This window comes from Gorilla gorilla, chromosome 2 (genome assembly GCF_029281585.2).
Source record: "Gorilla gorilla gorilla isolate KB3781 chromosome 2, NHGRI_mGorGor1-v2.1_pri, whole genome shotgun sequence".
Classification (NCBI taxonomy): Eukaryota; Metazoa; Chordata; class Mammalia; order Primates; family Hominidae; genus Gorilla; species Gorilla gorilla.
This window is the reverse complement of record NC_086017.1, coordinates 21,825,196-21,843,575: the sequence shown is the minus strand read 5'-3', so window position 1 is coordinate 21,843,575 and position 18,380 is coordinate 21,825,196. Positions and strand designations below refer to the sequence as shown.

Sequence of the window (18,380 nt, the reverse complement as noted above, 5' to 3'; positions counted from 1 at the left end):
AAAAATATGAAGAATAAATCTAGCTCCTGAAAAAATAATAAAAAGAAATTTTATCCCTGTATTCCCTAGCTTCCTACATGATGGTGATGACAATGATTTTTTTTTTTATTTATAAAGCACTTTTGAATTTACAGAGCACTTTCATAACCCACTTTAAGTAGCACAATAACCCTGGAAAATAGGCATTCTCATCCACATTTAACATATAAGGACACCAAGGCTCAGGTGAACACTAAGATTACTTACCAGTTCTCATATTCCTGGGTCTGGTCAATAAATGTAGCTGTTATTTCTGACAACTTCCTACTACTCTTGTGAGCATTTCTCTACTCCTCCACCACCGGGTGTGCATTCTACATTCTATCTCTGCAGGGTGTTGCTCTCATATTGCAGCTATAATCTCCAGTATGTTACCTGAGACCACCATATTCATCCTCCTATAGGCATTAATAATTTTCTTGGCCAGGCACGGTGGCTCATACCTGTCATCCCAGCACTTTGGGAGGCTGAAGCAGGAGGATCGCTTGAGACCAGGAGTTTGAGAGCAGCCTGAGCAACATAACAAGACTCTGTCTCTACAAAAAAAAAATTTTAAGAATAGGCCAGGCACGGTGGCTCACACCTGTAATCCCAGCATTTTGGGAGGCTGAGGCAGGTAGATCACGAGGTCAAGAGATCGAGACCATCTTGGTAAATATGGTGAAACCCTGTCTCTACTAAAAAAATACAAAAATTAGCCAGGCATGGTGGCGCACACCTGTAGTCCCAGCTACTCAGGAGGCTAAGGCAGGAGAATCACTTGAACCCGAGAGGCAAAGGTTGCAGTGAGCCGAGATTGCGCCACTGCACTCCAGGCTGGCGAAAGAGCAAGACTCCGTCTCAAAAACTAATAATAATAATAATAATAATAATAATAATAATAATAATAATAATAATAACTTCCTAGAGGTCTCCAAGATTAGATTTTCATTCTTTAAAATCCAAAGAATGAAATGCAACTTAAATGGTGAAACTTTAGGCAATATAAGAAGATGCGGAAGTGATATTTGGAGGAGACTATCCAGTGTCCCAAGAACTTGAAATTTCTTCAACATTTTTTTTGAGGCCTACCATCAGCCAGGCTGCTAAAGGCTGAGGCAAAGAATAAAACATGGCCTTTGCCCTGATGGAACTCACAGCCTAGTATAGACCCCACAGGTGTCAGTCCTGTATGTAGTACTGATTTTAGCTGAAAGAACCTCTTTTTTTTTTTTTTTTTACACAGAGCCTTGCAATCTTACTCCGTCACCCAGGCTGGAGTGAGGCAGTGTGATCTCAGCTCACTGCAACCTCTTCCTCCTGGGCTCAAGGGACTCTCGTGCCTCAACCTCCCAAGTAGCTGAGATTACAGGTGCACACCACCACACTCAGCTGATTTGTTTTTCATATTTTTAGTAGAGACGGGGTTTCATTACGCTGGCCAGGCTGGTCTCGAGCTCCTGAGCTTGGATGATCTGCCCACCTCGGCCTCCCAAAGTGCCGGGATTACAGGCATGAGCCACCGTGCCCAGCCAAGAATCTGATTCTTATCTTCACAATCACTGATGTTTTCTGCCAAGTTGGAACAAACACCCAAGAAGCCATTCTAGCTGCTGCTACCCATTCCTCATCTTTAACATTGAATAGCCCATTTAAAATCAAACCACCAAGTAAACAAACAAACTGCCAAAAGACAAGAACTGACGTTTCACATTTTTAAAAATTTATTTATTTATTTGTAGAAACAAGATGTTGCTATGTTGCCCAGGCTGGTCACAGGGCTCAAGTGGTCCACCCACCTCAGCCTCCAAAGTAGCATGACATTTCACATATTTTTAAACAAACATTGGGGAAAACATTTAATCTTACCTGGTATACTCATAGAAATACATGTTAAAATGGGCAAATACTGCTTTACGGATATTAACACTAAAAAAGATAATACCATGTGCTGCAAAGTGAGGTAAAAATGGTTGATAGACTGCAAATATAATAGAAAAAAACCTTTCATAGAATCTTTTCAGATATTGCAATATAGCAACATTACCAAGAGTTACAGATATAATAATCTTTGATCAAGTAGTTGGTCTCCTGAAAATTGAGAATGCCTACGGTTGTACTATGTCATAATGGTGAAAAATTGGAAGTCAATACAGTTCTTTAACAGAATTATAAATTGAAGAAATCATGGTACATTAGCCATGAAAAAATACAATTTTTAAGACTGGCATATGTCAAAATTATTTATAAGTGAAAAAAATATGAAGTTATAGCTAGAGTACAACCACAATTATGTAAAAATGTGTGTATATGAACAAATATTAGAAGAGAATACAAAAAATGTGAAAGCAGCTCCTCTACTGCTATGGTAAAATTATGAGATAAATGTTTTCTATTTAAAACATCCTTTAATCATGCTGATATAATAAATCATACTTTATTACATTGCTTGTTTAATAGCTTGTCTCCTCCACTAAACTATAGGCTTTGTGAAGACAGGGCAATGTTTCTTGTGCTCGCGTTACAGCACCAATTCCTACTGAATAATTCATGAAAGAATATATGAAATACATGGGAAACCTCAAAATAAATACCCCCAAGAAGGGGAGAGGAGGTAAATCATTAAAGTCAAACAAAAAGTTTATATCTAGGTGCCTGTTTCTAAGATACATCTAGGGGAAAAACTAAATCAGCACAGAAGAATCTCTGGAGAGTCCTTCTTCCTTCAAAGCTGCTACCTAGATCTTTCTCCTAAGGGTCTGGGGGAAAGCACAGGATCCTGGGAAGTGGGCATAGCAGCAAGGAACCTCCCAAAACTTTCAGGGGGTACCCCGAGTCAGAGGGCCAGGTGCTTCAAATCCTTTCCCTACTCCAAAACCCACTGCCCTTCGACTCCAGGAACCTTCCATATCACTACAGCTGGAATCAACTGGGGGGAGAGAAGAGGAGGATGTTGCAAGAGGGACTAATTATGTGGGGGGCCAGGGTGGGGGGGAAGAGGACAGGAAAAAAAACAGACCAGCAGAGAACAGTCTTTTTAGTAGGAACTTAAGTTTAAGTCTGATGCCACTCTGAGTTCTGGCTAAGAAATAAATTTCCAGGTACAAAGAAAAATAAGAAGCTTTAAAAGAACTGAGCTCTGGAGTGAAAATCCTCTTTCCTGACAACTCAGAATCAGTCTGAAATATACCAGAAGAACTCTAAGTCATAGAAGTATTATAAGCATTAACAAAAGCATATAGGGAAAGGAGACGATCTTTAAATTATTTTCATCCAACCTACGCAACATCTGTCACAAACCATACAGGCTCTTGCCATCTTAAGCAATTTTTTTATCTATCCCTGGTGCTTCTAAGCAAAAGCATCATCAATTGACTAATGCAGAGATCAGAAAGGAGCTTAGCTGCACAGAGAAAGAGTACAGAGTGAGAAGAGTATTGATTTTAGACACAGCTTTATTTCGGTGTTATAACTTTAAGCAAAATTGCAAGCTCTCTGAGCCTTGGATTTCTAATCTAAGCAGGAAATTATACCAATTTACCTCACAAGGTCAAGGTGACAATTAAGTGCAATGGTACACACAAGTCAAAGTACATAAATTGTAAAGTTTTACTTAAATATATGACCTTAATAAGGAATCAGAAATACTACAACTTCCTTCCAAGGGTCACAGTTAAATTGAGTGCATTTTTTTCAAACAAACCTGACTGCATAAGTTATCTGGAGGCTACAGGAAAATTAGTCTCATCCCATTTTGCCAAGTTAACTGATGTTTTATTCTTTCAAATAGTAGACTTTTCATGTAGGTGGGTGGCAATAAAGAATACTTTTCCTTTTCCTCTGATCTTAGTGCTGAAATTCCACTATTCATGACTTAGTGTCAGAGAAGTTTTTCTATTTCCCAGCTCCTTCTATGAAAATGCAGAAACCTGAAAAAGGGTTGCCAGTAACCATTAGCAACTCATAGTTGAGCTAACATGGTTAGCTCACGGGCTCAGTCTACTGAATACTAAGGGCTAGGAAATAGGGATGCCAACAACAATTTGCCTTAAATGTCCCAAGAACCTGCTGATTTCACATTTTCAGTCTTGTAGTCTCCAACCACCAAAATTCCCTCCAAATTCCCCCATTTCAGCATCTAAAAATCTCCCAGACTATTTCTTGCACTGGAAAATAAGACTTCATGTCCCAATTTTGATTCAGAAAATACGTTCACATCTGGAATGAGTCCCAGGTCATAAGATATATGTCCACAGACAGAGAATAAGAGGCATCATTGGAGAGAGAAGGCACCAAAAAGTAAGAAAACAAAATTCACTACCTACACAGTTCTAACTAGACTCAACATCCCTGATACTTGAGAAAACCTATTTCCTCCCCTAAGTTCTTACTCTCATAACTAGAAAAAGTGCCCACGACAATACCTAAAAGGAAACTAAGTGGGGAACTCTTCCTCATATCTACCTACTCTCAATCCCACCAGTTACTAGAGTTTCAGACAATACATATTGAAATCTGTTGTTTTTGTTACAGTTTGCAAAGTCCTCCCATAGACATTATCGCATGAAGAAATTAGGACAAGTAAAATTATTCCAATTTTAAGGATGAGGAAACTGAGACTCAGAGAAGAATAGCAAATTGTTATGGCATGAATTAAACTAGTCTCAATCCTCCCATCACTACTCTTCATGGCGCTGTTCATTGGCCTTTTGTATCAGAATCTAGATGTTTCTGCAAGAGAATTCCAAGCTAGCACCAAAGGGAAATCATTAAGCTAAATGCCCTTGGAAAACAAGTCTATTAAATGGTTGGAAGAACTGATATTTTTGCCCACAAAATTTCCAACCAGATTAGCTAACCACCTGGCTCTATGGCACCTGGCACTCAGTCTAGGAAGCCTCAAGAAATACACACAGGATCCAAAGTCACGCTGCTTATCCAAACTTCTTCCTTTCCCTGCCCTGAAACCTTTATGCCAACTAGCCTACATCTGCTCTACACACTTCTTTCCCATTACTGTTACTATATTTTTACTATCTCTTCCTTTTTACTGAAATGCCTCTTTCCTTCCTCACTAATCTAAATCCCACTCATCTTTCAAAGCTCAGCTCAGATTTGTCCCTTCTGTAGAACATTCTCTTTTCCAGGCCACAGAACCTATAGAACCCACAAATCTGGGTTCTAGTCCTGATTCTATCACTTCCTGGCTATTTGAGCTTGGGTAATCATCTTAACCTACTTAGACCTTAATTCCTTCATATGTAAAATGAGAATAGTATTAGTACTGCACCACAGATTCTATTGTGTGGAAGATTAAATGAGACATGAATGTGATAGTGCTCAAAGTATGAAGTTTCCACATATAAGTCAGCTTAAAAACATCTTCCCCAGAGACTGTTTCAAAACAGTGCTAATCAATGTTTTCCAAACCATGTACAACAAATTACTCCAACCAAAATGAAGGAATATTCATCTAGGTTTGTTCTATTTTTCTAAATCATTTTTTAGTGTCATGAAAATCTGTTCACAAATGACAGGCTCCTATACTCACTTGAAGGCTCCTATAAATACTCATGGAGTAAGCTGTTGTCTTAAAGCTGCTATGAAAATCTGCTTGTCATGGTGGAACATTTACTGAACATCTGTCAAGTGTCAATCATATTGTTAGACATTTTCAAAGTTTATTTCAATTAGTTTGAGATATACTTTATCTCCTCTTTTTAAATGAAGAAAGTTCAGAGAGAATAAGAAATTGTTCAAGGTCAAACATGTATCTGTGTCACTGAGAAAAAGAAATACCAAGGTGTTCAGTGGAAAGGAGAAATATGGAACAAATTGTTATCCATTAATCACAGAGCATGATGGTTAGGAGCATGGAAGCATGAACTCTGGAGCTGGACTCCCTGGGTACAAATTCTGAATTCACTGTGAGCTATAGTTTCCTCATTTGTAAAATTAATAGTAGTAATGTATTTGATACCCTAGTAAATGAGTTAATACATCTACTTAGAACAGTGCCTGCCTGTCACAAAATACATGCCCAATACATTATGTATTATCATTTTCCCCACCTTGTTTATCCAAGCCTTTCCCTCTTTTCCCTGCCTTGAAACCTTTATGCCAACTAGCCTACATCTGCACTACACACATCTTACTCATTACTGATGTTATGCTTTGGCTCTTTCTCTTACTCTTAACTGAAATGCCTCTCTCCCACCTCACTAATCTAAATCCCATTCTTCCATCAAAACCCAGCTCAGATCTGTGACTTCTGTGAAACATTTTGACTTCTACAGTCCACTGAGACTGTGATATTGTTTGACTATATAAAGAGTTCTTTATATAGTCAAACAGTCCAACCTTTAGAAACCACTTGATTTCTACAGATCACTTGATTTCATAAGGGCCTCTGAAGATCGATGATTTAGCCTGTATCCATAATTTTGTTGTTGTTGTTGAGATGGAGTCTCTGTCACCCAGGCTGGAGTGCAGTGGCGCGATCTCAGCTCACAGCAACCACCACCTTCCAAGTTCAAGCAATTCTCCTGCCTTAGCCTCCCGAGTAGCTGGGATTACAGGTGCCCACCACCACACCCAGCTAATTTTTGTATTTTTAGTAGAGATGGGGTTCACCATATTGGCCAGGCTGGTCTCAAACTCCTGACCTTAAGTGATCTGCCCGCCTCAGCTTCCCAAAGAGCTGGGATTACAGGCGTGAGCCACCACGCCTGGCCTACATCCCTAATTTTTGAAACAGAAATTGAGACCTGAACAGTTAAACTGCCTACGGTGACACAAAAAGTTAGTTGGCAGAGTACAGACTTGAATCCAGGTGTTTTAAGTGTTTGCAATGCTCTTTCCATTACACTATCCTAATTCTGTCTTCCTTGAGATTCTGTATAAGTCCTCAAGACTGAAAGCATATATTCTATAATTATTTGATTTCAACTATTTCACTGGTTTCGTAGCCTTCATGGCAACTAACACATTCAAGTTAGTAGCAGTTTGCTAATTATTTCATCAATCTTTCATTGGTGCCCTTTTATCTAACAGTTAAAATGTTAGTGAACACAGGACTCTAGAACTTAAATTCTCATCATTAGCTATTCATCAGGGGAAGAGAGGGACAGAAGAGGGAAATATATATTCATATGTATTGCTACAGTTGCATTACAAGGTACAACAAAAAAGGATTCACACTATATCACTGGAATCTAGAAATATAAAAGAAACAGTTTTCAGTTGTGTTATTGAGGGCCTTCAAAGATTCAGTCCATGATAGAGAAAGGGGATCTCAATTTCCTCTCACGAAGCCCAAGACTCTTTGTACAGGATTAAATCAGGCTGAGATTATTGTACGAAGTTGTCAGGCCCCTTGAACAGAGAAAGAGATAAGAGGTATATATCCTGGAAAAGGGATTATAGTTGTGCTTGGGAGGACAGGAATGGAAGAATAGTCCTAGATAGAAAGAAGAAAAGAACGAACAAACCCTAGAACTTGAGAAAAGCTCAAGGAAACAAAGGCAGCTTAATGCCTAGGCTGAGAGAGGAGACGCAGAGAGCACAACAGCTGTTCTTCAGAAAAAAACAAGCATGGGGTGTTTAGGCACATCAGACAAGGGTGAATGAGGGAGAGGCGCGAGCAGGTACGTAATCAGCCTTATGTAACAGAAGGTGTAGGAAATTCTAATCCAGTAACAATAATTAATGCTTCTATAGCACTTTACACTTTATAAAAAGATTTTATATATACCACTACTTGCTGACTAGTTACTTCGGTTAATGCAGCTGTCATTTGTTTATATTTACAGGGAACCAACGAGTTGCTTTTGCTCATCATTGATATTTTCATAATTTTTTTCATAAGTCATTGATAAGTTCAACAAATAAGTACTGAAAACTTTCTTTGTCCTGGAGATACTGAAATAAAAGTTATGGTCACTGCCTTCAAGGGGATCTCAGTGTTGTCGAAAGTGAGGTGTTGGGGAAGACAGACAAACCCTGATTATAATACAGTGGGCTAACTGCTATGACAGGTAATCAATGGTATTGTGGTTTCTAACACAAATGGAAATAATTTAAGGAAGGATTAAGTCCTGATGCTAGACGATGCAACAACTGAGTTGAGTCTTGAAGATTATCCAGGTAAAGACACAGGAGAAGAAAGCCTTTCAGGAAGCACAAGTAGTACAAATAAAGACACAGGGGCACGGCACATTCAATTAACTCTATGTAGTGTCTCATGGTTACATCAAAGTATGTGGCGAATCAAAGAAAGGCAAGGCAGAAGAAGTAAGCAGTCAGATCATGAACGCTTGCTGTGTACTTTCAACATTTTCCAATCACAATGATGTTTTGGTTCTCCAAATCTCTATTCTACCATTAGTATACTGTTTACAATTAAAGCTGTTTTCAAGAAAACAAATATATTGTTTGTGATAGTTCTGAAGAGCCCTTAGAATGGGGAAGTTAAACCATTCCCACATTCCCACTTTGCAGTTGAAAAAACAGGAAGCCAAAAAAGCTGTGTGGAAGAAGGCACACAAAACTCATAAACGTATAGACAAAGCAATAGCCCAAAGGAACTTTTTCACTAAAGAGAAAGAAACACACAGCTTGGGTGGCCTGAGGTTGGAGTTTCACACTGAGGAAAAAAGAAGACCGAATTTTCAGAAAAATGGTTCCTTGAGAGCCAAGTGTCAATATATGGTAAGAGAAACTTGGTCCTCAATTTTATTCCATTTGCCTTTGCTCTGCTCAGAGCTGCCATGGACTAGGTAATACTTTCCAGTATTGTGGGCTACTATGGCTCTCTCATTCAGAGCTAAATCTCTAAAGATTTATGATGTGGTATGGTTGAAAAGTAGTAATTAATTTATATTTCATAGGACGTAAGAGTGAAAGCATTCTAAAGCTTATATTTGAAGACAGTAAGGATGACTTCCAACATATTAACATATACTTCTAATCCTAGGATACTTCCCTCTCTTCATTGTTACCTTCTATCCCTCATCTCATCCTTTGACTCTCTTGCTGCTCAATTCAATATGGCAAAGATTTACTGTCCTCAATCTATGTGTCAAGCCCTATGCTGGATGCTAAGGATGCAAAAAGGAATGAAACATTCAGCCTGTCCTCAGAGAACCCACTATCTAGTGGGGAAGCAGACACATAAACAGACCATTGTGCTGTGTCCAGAGATAAAGATACTTGCAGTATTGAAAGAGGGCATGGAGGGGGCATAGATGCTCAATACAATCTAGAGAGTTAGAGAAGAGTTTCTGGAAAAAGAAATACTCAGTCTCAAAAGATGAATATGAATTTAATCAAGAAAAGGAAAGAGGAGAAAGGGAAACTGTAGTAGCAGACAGCAAAGACAAGGAGGAGGAATGCAACAATGTGTGTATGGAAGTGCAAACAGTTCAGTATTGCTGGAAAAGGAAGTCTGGACATGGAAATAATTAGAGACGGCAGGAGAAGAAAGCAGGGGTCAAATCACAGGAGGGCCATAAACTACCTATAGGATGTAAGAAGCTCCTGAAAAACTTTAAGCAAAGGAGTAAAAAGGTCAAATTTGCATTTTAAATAGTTCATTCAGGTTACTAAATGGAAATCATGATGAGACTTGCAGAAGTTCTAGGTGAAAGTTAATGAGAACTTGAAATAGGCGACCATCGGTGTCCCACTTAAAATACAGAATAGAAGAGCTGGAATAGGAAGGAAAAACATGGATTTCAATATTGGATCAAACGACCCTTAACCACCCAGATGGAGATGTCCAGCAGGCAGCTGAACATATGTCTAAAGATGAGGACAAAGTTTTGGACTAAAGGTAATGATTAGGGAACTGATTGTATTTAAGAGGTAACTGACACCTTGAGAGTAGATGGACCAGGGAGAATATGCAGTACAAAAAAAAAAGTGGGCAGGAAATGGGGGCCCAGAGGAACATCTACATTTAATGAGGTAGACAAAGGGAAAGAACAAGAAGAGTGAAAAGAAACTTCGATAAAACAAGTATGAAGAGAACAAAGAGGCTGGGGGTGGTGGCTCATGCCTGTAATCCTGACACTTTGGGAGGCTGAGGCAGGAGGATCACTTGGGGCCAAGACTTCGGGACTAGCCTAGGCAACATAGCAAGATCTTGTCTTTACAAAACTATTTAAAAATTTTAAAAAGGAACAAAGAATGCAGTGTCCTGAAGCCAAGCGACTTCCAAAGGGAAGATATACAGTGTCAAACACATCAGTGAACATTTGACACCTTCCTCTGGATTTAGCAATTAGGTTCCCTAGCAAGAACAGTATCAATATTACAGAGAAGGCAGAAGGCCAGTGTCAGTGGAAAAGGGCAAATAACTGGATAAGTAATGAGTGAGATTTATCTTTCGTGTTTGGAAGAGTGATTAGGAAGGTGAGGATGAGTTTTTCATTTGTTACTTTATTTACAAGAATGGAGCAACCCATAGAAAGAGCAATCAGTAGAAAATGAGAATATGAACAGAAGGAAAAAGAGAGATGAAATCTTAAGCAAGGTCATGCAGAAGACAAGAGATGAGTCTTTTTCAACAATAGGCAATGCCTTTATCCTCGGAGAATGAAATAAAGAAAATCAACGTTAAGGTAAGAGAACCAGGACAAGAGCATTCCAAACAAAGGCAGCTGTGCAATAATAGCACCAGGTCTTAAAAGTCCAGCATGTGTGCAGGGAGAGGGTAATCCAGAGTACAGCAAAATCCAGGATTGAGGGGACAGTGAGAAATGAGTCTGAAAAGCTGGAGGCAAACTGTGAATAAGCACAATGAGCAACTACGTGTTAGGGAAGAATGTTAAGAAAGAAGCTAACTTTCTAAGATCCGTGAATGCTTTTCTTTTGCTTAAAAATATTCTGAAAGCAATGTTCTAGGCTTTGACTGGATAGGGAAACAAATACAAGCACTACCTTTTAAAGGCCTTCTGTGTATTTCTCTCTTCCTTCATTTTCCTCTGTAGCCATCCTTCCTTAATTAGTTACAAGTAAAACTGAAGGAGAGCTATTTTAGAATTCACTTATTAAATAAAATTAAGATTTATGTGGTTCTGCCCCTAATTATTAAATATAGCTGAGTTAATGGGTAATGTTTTTGTCATTAAAAAAAAAAACTAAGTTATATTGCCTTTTGAAAAACACAAAAGAAAGCCTTTGATGATATTGTCTTGAGTCGGTGGCCCTCAACTAAATAACGACAACAAAAAGAAGATTCCTCATCCCAGAAGTGTGCAAAATAAACAATCACTTACACAACAAAATTTTGGGAACTCAAAAAAGGAACCAAGGTAGATCAGATACCTGCGGCTGGAAACAGGGAAAGATGTAACACTAACTACTAGGATGGCTCTTTAGCTTTTACAAAATGCTTTTATGGTACCTTATTTTATTTAATTATCACAACAGTGGTATCAAAAATACATAATGTTATCTCCACTTTACAGGTGATGAAACTAATTTTTGTCTGTTATTCTAGAACCTTGAACAGTGCCTGATATATAGCAGACCTCCAGTGGAAATCTGTCAAATAGATGGGAGAAAGGCTCAAGGAGATTATGTAAACCTGATAAGGCCATAAGGCTAACAGTGGAGCCAGATCTCAGTTCGAAGTCTTTTGACCCTCAATCCTGTATCTCGCATTGTTTCATGCTGCTGAAAAGTAAAGAAGGGCAGGGTGACTGAATCTAACCCTATTTTACAATCTTACATGAACTGGTTAAAATTTCTGAAATGCCTGCTGTCAAGCAACAAACACCAAGGCCCATATACATCCTCCTATTCTTAGTCATGCAGCACGGACATCCTTAGAGTTCAGGCACCTGTGGTATCTGCTCACTTTATTCTCTCCACAGGTCACTGCCCTACTAAAAACTACATCTTCCTGCTGTATTGAAGCAGTGTCTGCAGAACAGAAAAGCCTTCTAGATCATCCTCTCTTTTCTCTAAAGAGATATTGTAGCTTTATGATACCCAATTGCTTCTATGTGGGAAGCTAAAAAAAATTAGGTAACAATTTTTTTCTTATAAAAAAGGCAATTTCTCTTGCAAAAGATTTTCCACAATTCATTTAAATAGTGAGTGCCCCACTGTTTTTGAAATTATTCAATTTACAAAAACTCAATATACACAGCTTTTTCAGGATCATATCCACCACCTAGAGTGAAGTCATGGTTAAATGCAGTAGCCTCAAGACAGAGTTGTATCTTGGTTTTTCTGTGTGTTTAGTGGCACTCCCACTATGTGTACACCTGTAAATCTTGTAAGAACTTCTGCAAGCTTATCAGGTGGCACTGTCATCTTTTGTTTTAGATTCCCACATAGATTTGGCCACAAGTCCCAATTCCCATCATTGATGAGGAAATATACACAGCAGGCATCACAGGATTAGCCTCTTTTTTCACGATAACATATGGTAGCAATAATGTAACAAGGAGGTACTGAATTAAGACCATTCAAAGGTGAGCTTTTCATTCCAGGAAATGTTTAGTCATTTATTGACATATGTCTCTGCTTCCAAAGATTTACAGGCATTACCATATAGAAAAAAATTAGAGCTAATGCTTTTAAAAGAAAATGGCACAAAAACTGAACCACGGAAATAATACAGTACTGGAAAGGATCTTGGAGAATATATTTCAATCCTCTCATGTGACAAATTTTAGAAAATCAAAGTCCAAAGATGCAAAGTGGTTTATCTAAGAATACATGGTGGCACATTTTAATGGAACATTTCTAAGTACAAGATCTTCATTCCCCAGGATAACTTATCTCTGTGTTCCCATAGCATCCTATGCATACTAATTACCATACAATATTAAAATCCTCTTTAAATGCCTGTCCTCTCCCATTGGACTGGATGATTCCAATAGACAACGCCTGTGTTTAATCCTTATATCCCTTGTAAATTTGAGGGAAAGGTATGCACATCTGGAAAACTTTCTATTTAGGCCTCCATTCCTTTTTGCTTAGCAAGATATTAAAAAGAACAAGGTTATTACAGATCTGAACTTGGGTACAGAAAGACAGTAAGCAACCTTAGGTAGATAGGAACGCTAACGTAAAAATGGGTTCCTGAAGGGAAGGTCAGCATCACGGCACAGTCCTACTAACTTTATTAGATTGCTGGATTTTGATGACTAGGTCTCCAAGAGTCTTCTTCAACCATTTTATTTTATTTATTTTTTTGGAGATGGAGTCTTGCTCTGTCGCCCAGGCTAGAGTGCAGTGGTGCGATCTCAGCTCACCATAACCTCTATCTCTCGGGTTCAAGAAATTCTCCTGCCTCATTCTCCTGAATAGCTGGGACTACAGGCACACACCGCAACAACCAACTAATTTTTTGTATTTTAGTAGAGACGGGGATTCACCATGTTGCTGGTCTTGAACTCCTGAGCTCAGGCAACCTGCCTACCTCAGCCTCCCAAAGTGCTAGGATTACAGGCGTGAGCCACCACGCCAAGCCTTCTTCAACCATTTTAGAATGAACTTTGCTGAAACAACAATAGCATAAATGAACACAAACAAGGAATAGTGTAATTGCTGGTGTCGCTAATAGTGTGAGCGTGCTTACATGGTCTTTTTAAGCACTTACTAACAGCTCCATGATGAGTCTTTAAAAGAAGCCGACACAAACAGTATTTTTCAGGAGAAAAAGAATTTGAGAAATCTCAAAGAGCGACTTAAGAGTAAAAAGAAACTTGAGCTGGAGTCAGATGTGAGTTTTAGTTCCCATTCTTTCACTAACTTCTCATTTGACCTTGGGCAAAATGTTCCATTTCTCTAGGCCAGATGATGATTCAGGTTCCCTCAAGTTTAAATGCTATAATTATGAGACTAAAAGTCCCCACCAGTCCTTGAGATAGTAAGGGATGGAAAAATATAAAAGTTAAAGGTAGAAAATAGTAAAAATGGAGGGATACTGTGGTAGAGTTGGAAAAAAAAAAAACATGGCAGAGAGATTAAAGTTCTAGATTCTAGTTCTGGTTCTGCCATTAGCTAAGTGAGTAACCTTGAACAAGCCACATCCCCTCTCAAGATCAAGAGTTCCCCATTTATAAAGTAACTCAGATGATCTTTCAGCTCTAATATCTGAGAATTCTAAAGTACAGGCAACTGCTGCTATGAACAATCAAATTCTGTGCGATCAGTATATTTATGTTAGAAATAAGACGCTTAAAGTATTAAACAAAGAGAAGCCCCAAACCTTATTTGAGTGTTCTTTCAAGTTCAAATTCAAGTATTTTTTAGAGCCACTCACAAGCACTGGTTCAAGCAGACTGCAGTACTTTGAATTCCTCTATTCTTGATGAAATGCTCAAAGGCTGGCTAGAAAAGAATGGAGACAGGTACCGCCTAGATAACGCATCAATCCAGTCTCTTCGTTGTCCCCCTTTTCTGCAGTTGTACTTTCCTTATGCTATCCACTGTCTGGACTGAGACAAACCTATCTCTTTTGATTCCAATTCTTCGAGCTCAGTTAAAACCTCACTTGTTCCGAGAAACCTTCCATTCCCACTCTAGCCCAGATACATCTCTTAACTCTTTTAAACTTCTGCAGTATTACTGCTATGTAAAGAGTAAATGAGATTGGTACAGAGCTTAGTAAATCTGGCATATGTTGTTCAATAAATGACAGTAGTTGGTGTTATTGCCATACCCTTAGCACTAATGGCATATCCTTCAGCTAAGTGCATCTAAAATTTAATGTGATTATGAATCACCTGGGGATCTTATTCAAATACAAATTCTGACTTAGTAGGTGTGAGGTGGGACTGGAGATTCTGCAGTTCAAAATGCTCCTGGTTGATGCCAATGCTGTTGATCCAAAGGCCATACTTTTTAGTAAATTTTTTTTCAAAAGTATTTATCTTATCTACCTATCTGGACAGCAAGCTCTTAGATGGCAGATACTGTGTCTCATTTTTCTTAGTAAATATCCCCTATACAGAGAAGGTGCTTCATAAATATCTGTTGCCTTATATCTGCAGTCTAGACACTCAAGAGTACCTGTGCTATACTGAATCAAACACTGAAACATCATGCCAGGATGAAAAGCTCACTTGATCACTGCGGTCAGAATCTCCGGAACAAATGCAGGCCAGAATCTGAGAGAAAACTTACCTCTTCGCTAGTGAGAGTATAACACACAGAAGAAACAACATAAACACCTGTTCCTTGTTTAAGCACGATCATTAAAGTGCAATCTTAATTGCATTTCAAATTTAGCCATGAACCTTAAAAGAGGGCATTTTCTGACAATATTTACAAAATACTAATAATAAATAATAAGGTATATAAAGAGCTTGATTTCATTTTTTAATGGCACAGATAAATTTCTCAACGATCTTTTAGTGTGCGATTAATCTAAAGATCTCAAACAACCAATGAAAACATTTCCAGCAAAAGAAAAACATCTTCCAATTTTCCCATCAACCTGGTCAGTGGTGGGGTCTCCAATTGCCCACAATTACAATGACAGAAATTCAAAGGAAACTGCTGTTGTATTAAGGATGCTCTGAGAGGCTGCTTATTTTAAGCCCTTCTTTTACATCTCTTGTTATTTAAATGCTTGTTCAGACTCTTTTTATTTTAGCATTATATAATTCAGAGGGGACCAATATTCTTAAGTTCTAATGAGTCTACACTCTGACTTCCTATTCCAGCACCAGGAAAATACTACAGGGCATATACGATATCACTCATTGAATACTATCTAGGTAGCTTAAACTGTGAGACAATTTTACTAAAATCAGTCTTCAGTGCAAAAATCACCTGTGTAAGTTACTGCGCTTGTCACGGCAAGCACCTGCTTCTTAACTCATAGAGACTTTTCAATAAAACCACTCATCAATTTTTAACTGAGATGTTTTTGACAAATTTAGGCCCATATTAGAAGAGCAATTCTGGGAATTGCTATTAAGCACAGAAACACAGGAGCACAAAACTGTTGTCAAGAACTAGACTTGAATTGGGCTTATGAGTTTTAATAAATCAATGTTATTACTTCAGAGAAAATAGGAAAACAGTTGGGAGTCAGCCCATAGGAAAGTGGCTTCTATGACTTCCATCAGAGGCTTCTAGTCTCCAGGGCAAGGCAAATTCTCTAGTTTATGCCAAATAGGCTTCCTAGAGAATACTATCCAAAGAGAGTTTCAAATCTTAAGCTACAGAAGCATTTATAACTAAACAGAAATCTGCAGCAGCTTCATCATACCCATACAAATAAGTATCAGTACCTATCTATAGATACCTAACTGGCAATAAGACTCAAAACAAGTGCATTTAATAGGATAAGAAATCAGGACAAGGTACAGAAGGGTCAAATTCCTGCACAGAAAAATAAAGCACGAATGTCATTCTCATTTCTCCTCTTCCTTTTCTTGGCCTTTCTTCAAGATTCATCTTTTGTGAAGCTTTCTCCAATAACTGGCTCTCACTAACCACTCCATTTGTTGACTGCCTGGAACACTAGTCTCAACCAATAATTCTAGATTTCTTTTTAACTGTTTCATGTATCCACTTTGTGTCCCAAATTTGAGTGAGTTCTCTTAAAAGGCCCCCACACTGCCTAGAGGGAGCTCGTTATTAATATTGCTAATAATAATAGTAAGGCAATATAACACAGTGGAATGAAAGCAGTGGAGTCAAACAGGCCTAAGTTCAAATCCTGCTTCTACCACTTGCTGGCTACATGATTGTAAACATATTACTTACCTTTCCTAAGCCTCAGTTTTGTGAAGAAAATGCAATGAGATATCATGCTGAGAGTACAGCATTTGGCATATAATGGATGCTCTGACTGAGCACCTTTACTAGCTTGGTTACCTTCCCTTCCTCCGTAATAAGCACTTGTTGATATGAACTGAGTCAGAGTAATTCTCCTAAGGAGGGCTGCCAGTGGCACTATCATATGCATTACACTTTCCCCATTACCCTCTTCCATGTGCCTTTGTCATTTCCTGGCAAAAGTCCTTTCGGATTTTCTACTCTACTCTCTTGAAAAGGCCAACCACATGAGTCACCCAAAGGACTATTCAGAATGGTGACATTAGCAGCCAGCAGGAGGGCATCTCCACATCTGCATCTCATTTCCACCACACCCACACGCCAGCACTCCCTCCCTCTGGGTCTCCCAAAGAGAGAATGCTAGAGAGAGAAAGCAGTGAAGCAGCCAAAAGAGGAAATGGAGAGAAATAGCTCTGTGGTCTCCCTGTGCACCCCTCCTGGGAAGAACACTCAGGTCCAGTCTCCAACCTCAACCCCTATGAGAAAAAACAAAAACAAAACCCTTGCTCACATTCCTGGAGAAAAGGCACCCCCAGATTCTTGGCCTCTTCATTTCTCCAAGCCCTTCACCTATCAATTTCACCATCCCACCATTCCCTAGGTTAACTATAAAATAGAGCCGCTTTTAACTAATTTGTCTTCAGTGGACCTCATTCGTACTTTTACCAAGCAGCAGCCTTCACCATTCTAAGTTGGAAACATGCTACCTATCTCTTTAGAAGAAAAAAAAATTATTGAAGTTTCCCATCTACTACATTAAGGCAGGTCTCCTTTTATTTGTACCCCTTTAATGATCCAGTATATTTTACCAAGGTCTTCATCTTTCAGCTAGAAAAAGCTAACATTCACTTCCACCCCCCGCCCCCCACCACGCACATTTCAGAAAAACAAGCAATCAAAAAAAAAAAAAAAATTCCACACGTCCCCTCCCTGCTGCAGAAAATACAACAATTTTATTATTCATAGAGACTTCAGCCATGCTCCGGGGAACAAGCCCGTGTACACCTGGGCCACTACATGTGTGATTTCATCAACCTGATGTCAATACTTGATATCAGCCCTCATGGGTCCAGGTTAAAAAAAACCCACCACCACCTTCTCCCTCCAAAATACCAATTTCCATTCCAAATTCACTCCGTGCTTCATGAAGTTAAACCTTTTTTACTGGCCCTAAATGTTCCTTCGGCCACCTGGGACTATTTCACTTCAGATTTTATGTGTCTAAGCTAACAAGTGTGTCCCCTCCTCTCCCCCCAAAAAAACTATTTCCTAAGGGCCTTTCCTGTTGCATAAAGTAGCTCCTTCTTGTATGGGACCTGGGGGACCTGAGGCAATTGAGGGGTATTTTAGCTTTGGGTTCGCCTTTCCGGGCTGATGGATGCCCTCCCTCACCCCGCAAACGCGCGCGCGCTCAGCCCCCACCTCCTCCCAGCGGGACCTCGGGGACCCTCCTTTTTATTGGTCTGAAACGTTTCCTCGGCGACCTGGGACCGTCCTCTCCTGGCCTGCGGCTGCCGGCGGACCCCGACCCCCGAGGGCGGCGGCGCCCG

At 39.2% G+C, this 18,380-nt stretch overlaps 1 protein-coding gene and 1 pseudogene across 1 annotated transcript in view; both read right to left on the bottom strand.

The window, feature by feature from the left end:
* Positions 1-18,380, bottom strand: part of SYN2 (synapsin II) — a 180,937-nt gene that overhangs the window by 161,947 nt on the left and 610 nt on the right. The window lies entirely within an intron of this gene.
* The window catches only part of LOC129532279 (actin, clone 302-like), an 89,780-nt pseudogene extending 71,400 nt beyond the window's left edge, over positions 1-18,380 (bottom strand).